Here is a 10,000-nt window from a genome sequence, read left to right on the forward strand (position 1 = left end):
CTCTCCTCTTAAAGTAGGGGGTTAAAGCAATGAAAAAGTCTGCGGCAACGAAAACTTTGCTTCACTATATAACTTTGCGCGATCTCAATTGTATGGCCATTATTCCATTTCGTTCACGTCGTGCAATACAGGCTCACTAACTAGATTGGCACGAACGGGTTAAAGATGAACATAGAAAATGAAACATGGTTATCCTTACTGGCCCTTTTTATGCTAGAGACACATTATGCGCCCATCAATTGACATTTGGTTTGTGTAAAGACGTATATGAGTCGAATAACCCGTGTTGGACGACTGATAATTGAAGCTCTCTCAGGGGTTACTTCGAGTCATAGAGCAAGACGCACTTTTCGAAAAGAGTTCTCAAAAAGGTCTTCACAGTGATTATACTATGACCTACTATTATTTTTTCCTTTCACCAGGGTAACGTTAACCGTTATCATTTAATTCCATTCGTAAAGAGCTCAACCGACAACAATTTAATTTCAAACTTACCGGTATTTTGTTTGAAATTTTGTAACAGAGATTTCAACGTCATCTACTGCGCAGGCAACAACAAAGCCTCCATCAAGTAAGTGTACTCAATCGGTTTACTTATTCTTTGCCTTTAAAGCCAAAACGTAAAGGTAGAAATGTGGAAGCCAATGATCGGCTTGTGTTGGACAATGGTTCAGCTTGAGAAGCTCGGTCACTATTCTGAATTCCCTTAATAAACGGCTCAACCGACAACAATTAATTCAAATTTTATTTTGTTTGTAGTTTTCGTTACAGAGTTTTCAGCGTCAAGTACTTCGGCGACAACGACAAAGCCCCTAACACGTAAGGACACTCAATCAGTTGCTGTTAATGTCACTTGTTGTTCTTTGTTTTCCTTTGATCTCTTCAGCAAAAACCTACTGAAAGAAATGTGAAAGCCAATAACTGGCTGGTGTTGAAAAATGGTATAGCTTCCGGTGCGAGGTCGCAATGCCTTATTCCTTTCCTAAACAGCTTAACCGCCGATAATTTAATTTCAAATTCATTTTACTTCTTTTTTTTTTGTCGCAGAGCTTTCATTGTCAAGTACTGTGCAGACAGCAACCGAGCCGCTAACAAGTAAGTACACTCAATCGGTTATTTTCAATGATCTTATATGGAAGAAATGTGGAAGCCAATGATTGGTTCGTCTTAGACAATGGTATAGCTTCCGCGGCGAGGTGGCTATGTTGCATGTAAAATCCGGTCTCAGGTTGAATCCGTTTTTACCCAGATTTTATCAGTGATCCTCATTTTACCTAGGTTCAGGGGCACCCAACGTCAATTTTCGGAAAATATCAGTTCGGAAGACGATTTGAGATCTAGAATTTTCGGAAAATTTCTTGCTTGCCTGCCTCTCCTAGGATTTTCGTATTCTGAAAAATGGTATAATTGCCCATTTTTAACGGATTTTTACCCTAAAACGGTCACTTAGAATTTTCGGGAGCCTTTTTTCTGGCTTAAATTTTCGAAAAGGTAAGTTTTGAACCCTATAAATTTCGTATCACTAGACTTGCAGCTAGGAATCCGAACAGATGAAAAATTTTTAGGAGATAAGAATATGCCTATATCTACTGTTTAAATACTAAAATGCGTTAAAATACGTAAAAGTGGTTTTCAACTATATTCTCGTTGGGTGCCCCTGTAGGTTAAATATGCACTCAAATGAACTGAAGAAACATTTTTCCGAGCCCAAATTAAGCCTAAAGAAAAATTAGTGTTTGGTTATGATATATGGCTATCAATTATGACTCATTATAGATCAATTAATAATGAAAGGCACTGTGTTAGGTGGAGTATGTCCATCGTTGTAGTGTGGTGGTGAACGCACAGGACCAAAGATCTGGAGGGTCCGACATCGAATAACGGTAAATGCATGGTACGGTCCCTTACTATATGTTGCAATGTGCAGGCTGAATGGATAAGTGTATGAATACAGAAACCGATAAGATGGTAACAAACATTAAAAAGATGTGTTGAGATGCGTTAGATAGAGCTGGAGGAAAGGTGTAGGTGTTTCCAAATCCCTTTTTTGACGATAAGTATAGCTGATTAAACTAATTAGAGAGCATAATCGTATTCATCCTTGGTAAAATGAGGATCACCAATATAACCTAGGTAAAAATGGATTCTCAACCTGAGACCAGATTTGACCTACAACAGATATTTTGTATTCCCCTTCGTAAACAGCTCAACCGTTAACAGTTTAATTTCAAATTTCTTTGGTTGTAGATTTTGTTTCAGAGCTTTTAACGTCCTCTGCTGCGCAGACAACAGGAACCCCAACAAGTAAGTACACTCAATAGGTTCAGTATTGTTGATGATGTTTGTTGTTTCTACTTTCTCCTTTGAACGAAATGTATATGAAAAAAAAAAAAGAAAAAAATATTTGAAGTGCGTCTTTTAGACGAAAAATAGGAGTGATCCTCGGACTTACCTGGACAACTTAAGAAATTGTCTCCTCTAGACACCGGACAAGTTCAGGCGGTTTCAATGGGATTCGAACTCATGACCTATCGGTAGAAATGTGGGAACCAGTAATCGGCTTGTTTGGGACAATGTTATAGCTTCCGAAGCGAGCTCATATTCTTTACTCCCTTCATAACAGCTCAACCGACAGCAATTTAACTTCAAATTTGTTCTGTTTGTATTTTGAAGCTTTTTTAGCAGATATAACGTCAACTACAGCCCAGACAACAACAAGGACCCCACCTAGTAAGTATAGTACGCTCAATCGGTTTTTTAAATGGTGTTTTTTGTTTCTACGTTTGTCTTTATAGCCAACACCTACCGGAACAAATGTCGGAGCCAATAATCGTCGTATAACTTCCGGTGCGAGTTCCCTATCGTTTATTTATTCCCACTCAAATTTTACTTCAAATTTATTTTGTCTGAATTTTTGTTGCAGGGTTTTCAACATCATCTACTGCACAGACAACAACTAAGCCCCCAACAAGTAATTGCACTTAATCCGTGCTACTTAATGATTTTTTTGTTTGTTTGTTTGCTTGTTTGTTTGTTTTCTGGTTTCTAGTTTTTTCGTTAGAGCCCGGTGACCGAACGATTTGTGTCGGACGTACCGTGGTACAGCTTGAGCATGTCGTACTTACACAAACGACTCGCACGATGAAGATACTTGCTATATCTTTGAGCAAAATCTAATCGTACTCAAAGAAAATCATTAAAGTTAAGATTTCTGTCGAAAATCCGACGAAATCTCGACTTCATTTTGTCACCTCCAAGGCTTGACTTGAAAGTTCCAATCCCTCGAAATTCAAGTCTTATTAGGCACGTAAAAGTTGTTAATCAAACTTTTTCGAGCTGCCACTTTTTACAAGCGTGTTGAATTCGACTTGTCGTGGCACAAAAGAGTCATTTTCAACATGAAAGGACTTTTAAACAGCATAAAAGTTCAAGAACCAAGACTGCCCTACTGATGAGAACTAGTTACTGGATGCATGCATGTGATGTTCACAAAGAACTACAAAATGCATTGGGTGATTGAGTCTCTATTATCACGATAGCTCTTTGTTAATTTTCAAATACCGGTTGAATTTAGCTTGATAAAATGTTGAATTCAACTTGTGTGCTGTAAATTAATTGTTGTTCAGCTTGATGAGTTATTTAGAAGAATTAATTGAGATTTGTTCCATTAATTACTTTCTGCATTCTAAGTTGATTTTTGTGTAGCAGTTTGATCCTATTCGTGTCTTTCCTATTCAGTATCATCTTCTATCTTACTTCTTTGTGAAAAGTGGAACAGACGTTTTGTTAGCCAGCGATTTAGTCATCGGAACGGCAGTAATTGATCTGGCACTCCCTCGCGATACTCGCTTCGCCTGTTTTGCGTTCTCCTCTTACCAGTCTAGTTATCTTCTCGTGCTGATAGTATCTCTCACGAGTGACCGCATACTATCAGCACTCCAGGATAAATATAGATTACTTCATGGTTGGTGATTGCGTGCGATGTTTATTCACGAGTTGTGAAGTGAAGGATGGCGTAAACGAACGTGTGAGTTTAACGATTCTTCACAACGGGTGAGTAATAAAAATCGTACAAACGAGCCAACCATGAATTAATTTGTTTATTATATAAGTACAGAAATCATAAAGTTATCGAGGTAAGTGTTAATCGAGAGGCTGGCACCGATTATGAGCAAAAGCCCCAAACAAATAGCAAAATATTTTTGAAATAAAAGAAATCTTTACCTTCCATACCTCGCTTAGGCACTTTTAAAACATTTAAAACTTCTGAAGTATTTTGTGAAGAAAAGTAAGGAATAAAAGATCAAACATTGTGGAAACCATACACTAGTCGGCCGTCATGTTTACAAATTTTACAGTCTGTGCACTGGCCACCCGCGCCAAAGTTCAACATATTATTAAGGACGGTGCCTACTAATTCAAAGGTATTTTTGCGCAGTTTACTGAATATGAACAAGTGTTATCGAAATCCCAAAATAAAATTCAGGGTAACACACATTTTTCGAAGGTAATCAATCAAGAATATTTGTAAAAAGCTTTAAAATACAAAGAAGTGTATGGCTTTCTTTTCCAATTTGAATCTCTGAAAAATGCGTCGTTACCCCCAATTTTCTTTTTGGATACAAAGATCACTTGCTAATTTCTTCTTTCTCCGCGTAGTTTTGAACCGCGCAAAAATATCCCTGTATTAATAAGCACCAACCACAGGAAATCCGAGCATCTCGATAAGCGCAGAACGTATGCGGATTAACAATAGTAGGTACCGTCCTTCCAAAAGTCCGTCCAAAAGGCTGATACGACCGTTTTTCACCATTGAAAACCACAGGCGCGCGCTCATGGATTAATTGTTAATTGATTTTGGTTTGATATACTAAATTTCAGCCTGCAATTTGCCGTTTGCTTTTCTTTGCTCTCCTCTTAAAGTAGGGGGTTCTAGCAATAAAAAGAGCTCCAGCAACGAAAACTTCGCTTCGTTATATTACTTTGCGCTATCTCAATTGTAAGGCCATTATTCCATTTTGTTCACGTCGTGCAATACAGGCTCACTAACTAGATTGGCACGAACGGGTTAAATGTGAATATAGAAAATGAAACATGGTTATCCTTAATGGCCCTTTTTTTATGTTGGAGACACATTATGTGCCCATCAATTTACATTTGGTTTGTGTAAAGACGTATATGAGTCGAATAACCCGTGTTGGAAGACCGAAAATTGAAGCTCTCTCAGGGGTTACTTCGAGTCATAGAGCAAGACGCACTTTTCGAAAAGAGTTCTCAAAAAGGTCTTCACAGTGATTATACTATGACCTACTATTAATTTCTTCCTTTCACCCGGGTAACCGTTATCATTTATTTCCATTCGTAAACAGCTCAACCGACAACAATTTAATTTCAAGTTTATTTTGTTTGAAATTTTGTAACAGAGATTTCAACGTCATTTACTGCGCAGGCAACAACAAAGCCCCCAAAAAGTAAGTTCACTCAATCGGTTATTCTTAACGGTGTTCTTTGCTTATTCTTTACCTTTAAAACCAAAAAGTACAGGTAAAAATTTGGAAGCCAATGATCGGCTTGTGTTCGACAATGGTAAAGCATCCGAAGCTCGGTCACTATTCTGAATTCCCTTAATAAGCAGCTCAAACGACAACAATTAATTTCAAATTTATTTTGTTTGTAGTTTTCGTTACAGAGTTTTCAGCGTCAAGTACTTCGGCTTCAACGACAGAGCCCCTAACAAGTAAGGGCACTCAATTGGTTGCTGTTAATGTCACTTGTCGTTCTTTGTTTTCCTTTGATCTTTACAACAAAAACCTACCGAGTGAAATGTGAAAGCCAATAACTGGCTGGTGTTGACTAATGGTATAGCTTCCGGTGCGTGGTCCCAAATGAATGCTTTATTCCTTTCCTAACAGCTTAGCTGACGATAATTTAATTTCAAATTCATTTTATTTCTATTTTTTGTCGCAGAGCTTTCATTGTCAAGTACTGTGCAGACAGCAACAGAGCCGCTAACAAGTAAGTACACTCAATCGGTTATTATTAATAATCTTATATGGAAGAAATGTGGAAGCCAATGATTGGTTCGTGTTGGACAATGGTATAGCTTCCGCGGCGAGGTGGTTATTTGCAGTTAAAATCCGGTCTCAGTTTGAATCCGTTTTTACCCAGATTAAGTCAGTGATCCTCATTTTACCTCGGTTGAATATGCACTCAAATGAACTGAAGAAACATTTTTCCGAGCCTAAATTAAGCTTAAAGAAAAATTAGTGTTTGGTTATGATATATGGCTATCAATTATGACTCATTATAGAGCAATAAATAATGAAAGGCACTGTGTTAGGTGGAGTATGTCCATCGTTGTAGTGTGGTGGTGAACGCACAGGACCAAAGATCTGGAGGGTCCGACATCGAATAACGGTAAATGCATGGTACGGTCCCTTACTATATGTTGCAATGTGCAGGCTGAATGGATAAGTGTATGAATACAGAAACCGATAAGATGGTAACAAACATTAAAAAGATGTGTTGAGCTAGAGCTGGAGGAAAGGTGTAGGTGTTTCCAAATCCCTTTTTTGACGATAAGTATAGCTGATTAAAGTAATCAGAGTGCATAATATTATTCATCCTAGGTAAAATGAGGATCACCAATATAACCTAGGTAAAAATTGATTCTCAAACTGAGACCAGATTTGACCTACAACAGATATTTTGTATTCCCCTTCGTAAACAGCTCAACCGTTAACAGTTTAATTTCAAATTTCTTTGGTTGTAGATTTTGTTTCAGAGCTTTTAACGTCCTCTGCTGCGCAGACAACAGGAACCCCAACAAGTAAGTACACTCAGTCAGTCGGTTCAGTATTGTTGATGATGTTTGTTGTTTCTACTTTCTCCTTTTAACGAAATGTATATGAAAAAAAAAAAAGAAAAAAATATTTGAAGTGCGTCTTTTAGACGAAAAATAGGAGTGATACTCGGACTTACCTAGACAACTTAAGAAATTGTCTCCTCTAGACACCGGACAAGTTCAGGCGGTTTCAATGGGATTCGAACTCATGACCTATCGGTAGAAATGTGGGAACCAGTAATCGGCTTGTTTGGGACAATGTTATAGCTTCCGAAGCGAGCTCATATTCTTTACTCTTTTCATAACAGCTCAACCGACAGCAATTTAACTTCAAATTTGTTCTGTTTGAATTTTGAAGCTTTTTTAGCAGAGATAACGTCAACTACAGCGCAGACAACAACAAGGACCCCACCTAGTAAGTATAGTACGCTCAATCGGTTTTTTAAATGGTGTTTTTTGTTTCTACGTTTGTCTTTATAGCCAACACCTACCGGAACAAATGTCGGAGCCAATAATCGTCGTATAACTTCCGGTGCGAGTTCGCTATCGTTTATTTATTCCCACTCAAATTTTATTGCAAATTTATTTTGTATGAATTTTTGTTGCAGGGCTTTCAACATCATCTACTGCACAGACAACAACTGAGCCCCCAACAAGTAATTGCACTTAATCCGTGATACTTAATGATTTTTTTGTTTGTTTGTTTGCTTTCTGGTTTCTAGTTTTTTCGTTAGAGCCCGGTGACCGAACGATTTGTGTCGGACATAGCGTGGTATAGCTTGAGCATGTCGTACTTACACAAACGACTCGCAAGATGAAGATACTTGCTATATCTTTGAGCAAAATCTAATCGTACTCAAAGAAAATCTTTAAAGTTAAGATTTCTGTCGAAAATCCGACGAAATCTCGACTTCATTTTGTCACCTCAAAGGCTTGACTTGAAAGTTCCAATTCCTCTGAATTCAAGTCTTATTAGGCACGTAAAAGTTGTGAATCAAACTTTTACGAGCTGCCACTTTTTACAAGCGTGTTGAATTCGACTTGTCGTGGCACAAAAGAGTCATTTTCAACACGAAAGGACTTTTAAACAGCATAAAATTTCAAGAACCAAGACTGCCCTACTGATGAGAACTAGTTACTGGATGCATGCATGTGATGTTCACAAAGAACTACAAAATGCATTAGGTGATTGAGTCTCTCTTGTTAATTTTCAAATGCCGGTTGAATTTAAGCTTGATGAAATGTTGAATTCAACTCGCCAAAAGTTACAGGTTTAAATGGCGAAAATCTGTAAATTTCCAGTGTGCCGTAAATTAATTGTTGTTCAGCTTGATGAGTTATTTACGAGAATTAATTGAGATTTGTTCCCATTAATTGCTTTCTGTATTCTAAGTTGATTTTTGTGTAGCAGTTTGATCCTATTCGTGTCTTTCCTATTCAGTGTCATCTTCTATCTTACTTCTTTGTGAAAAAGTGGAACAGTCGTTTTGTTAGCCAGCGATTTAGTCATCGGAAGGACAGTAATTGATCTCGCACTCCATGGCGATACTCGCCTCGCCCGTTTTGCGTTCTCCTCCTACCAGTCTAGACTTTCACGTTTGTTCGAGAGCCACGCCCTCAGTCCACGGCAACCCTCGTTCATAAACATTCGCAGTTGACATTCCCTCCCTTGCCTTTTACATGTTTAAGTCCTCATTTGTTTTGTTTTTTTGTTATTTACAGGGAGTTTGCACACTGAAGAATGCTTTGCAGCAACTCATTTTTTTCTCTAAAGTAGATACATAATTTGATGAGAGCGCCCTAATCAGTTATCTTAGGGAATTTCACGATTGCGATAGAATCAGATCCATGTTCATATTTGGAAATAGAAGATGGTCCTTTCTTTTCGTTGCGGATAAGTTTTTCTTAGTTCTATATACGCGAAGACAATTGTAAGTATAGAAGCGGGAAGAAATTCAGTATGAGCATGTTATTTCAGTTGTGTTGTCTTTTAATTGAGAACCTAAGAATCGATTTTTAATAAATATCTTTACTGAATGTCTCAACGGCCTTTCTTAAAATTTCGGAGTGTTAATCACTGATTCTATGTTCTCCTCATTGTTTCTGTCCTTCACTTCAACTAACGTTTCTTTTATTTTCCTTTCTTTTCTAGATCGTTTTTTGTTTTGTTTTGTTTTTTTTTTTTGCTTCTATTTTTGGCCTTTTGCTCTTAGGGAAGTCCCACGAATATACAGTGAGAGAATGCTGGGTAAGATATGCTGGAAGAATGTTCGATTTTTAGGAATCAGGCGCTCTTAAGATCAGCAATTTCGCGCAAAGGATTAACCCAAAGTATCGATATGATGCTAGCAAGGGATAAAATAAAGTGTTTTCATCACAAGATTTCTCCGGCCAGCGTTGACAAGTTGCCGAGTCCTTGAGTTTAACAGATCGAAAGATTTGTGAACTGTGTTTTCCCATGATCTCACCAGTGAAACGCGATATTTTTATCTTACTTGGTTAATATTCATCAAGTTCAATTACTGAAATAACTCCAGAATACTGCATCAAAGTAATGGATAAAAAAAGTCAGCTACCCAGAAGGGTTATAAAAAATACCACGACAAAAAAACTCGTCAAACAGTTGGATCGATTGCCTCGGTCTCGATCTGCAAAATCCAGTTTGAACTTCACTTTTCGCAGCTTGTGCAGGACAGAAGAACAGCAGGCATTGAAGAAGTTAAATAAGAAATTTAGCGCTCAATGAGAAGTAAACATTAAGTAGTACATATAAATACCTGTTTTTCAGTGCCAATGAAACATTCAGAGCTAGAAACTGCAGCTGGTACTCAAGCCTCTCTTTGAGACCTTGCCAACTCCGAATGAAGACCACCTCCCTAACCCTTGGTGACATGATTCAAGGTAGCGCACTTTATAACTTTGTAAGCAAGGACTGCAAGGTAATAAAACAGAAGTAGCGGATCCTGGTGAAGGATCTTATCAGCAGTCATAAATATTATTAAAAACCAAAAAAGAGCAAGGCTGTGATAACGGTGAAGGAGTATATTCCATAAAGGCAATATTCGAAGGGCTTGCACCGCGTTACAATATGAATGGTGATATGGCGTATAATATGATACAATATGTGGTATTTATTTTATATATGATACTTATTTT

General features: G+C 37.7%; 2 long non-coding RNA genes across 2 annotated transcripts in view; both read left to right on the forward strand.

Annotated features, from left to right (window-relative positions):
- The first annotated feature begins 6,772 nt into the window (after positions 1 to 6,772).
- Positions 6,773 to 8,973, forward strand: LOC138024551 (uncharacterized). Its single transcript, XR_011127045.1, has 3 exons — positions 6,773 to 6,829; positions 7,203 to 7,259; positions 7,453 to 8,973. It is a non-coding gene; the product is annotated as an uncharacterized lncRNA (long non-coding RNA).
- Positions 8,974 to 9,039: 66 nt separating this feature from the next.
- The window catches only part of LOC138024133 (uncharacterized), a 9,583-nt gene continuing 8,622 nt past the window's right edge, over positions 9,040 to 10,000 (forward strand). Inside the window, exons 1-2 of the long non-coding RNA XR_011126905.1 lie at positions 9,040 to 9,092; positions 9,633 to 9,745. This is a non-coding gene — a long non-coding RNA (uncharacterized lncRNA). The remainder of the gene's footprint in view (positions 9,093 to 9,632; positions 9,746 to 10,000) is intronic.

The sequence above is a fragment of the Montipora capricornis genome, chromosome 11 (assembly GCF_036669925.1).
Source record: "Montipora capricornis isolate CH-2021 chromosome 11, ASM3666992v2, whole genome shotgun sequence".
NCBI classification, from domain to species: Eukaryota; Metazoa; Cnidaria; class Anthozoa; order Scleractinia; family Acroporidae; genus Montipora; species Montipora capricornis.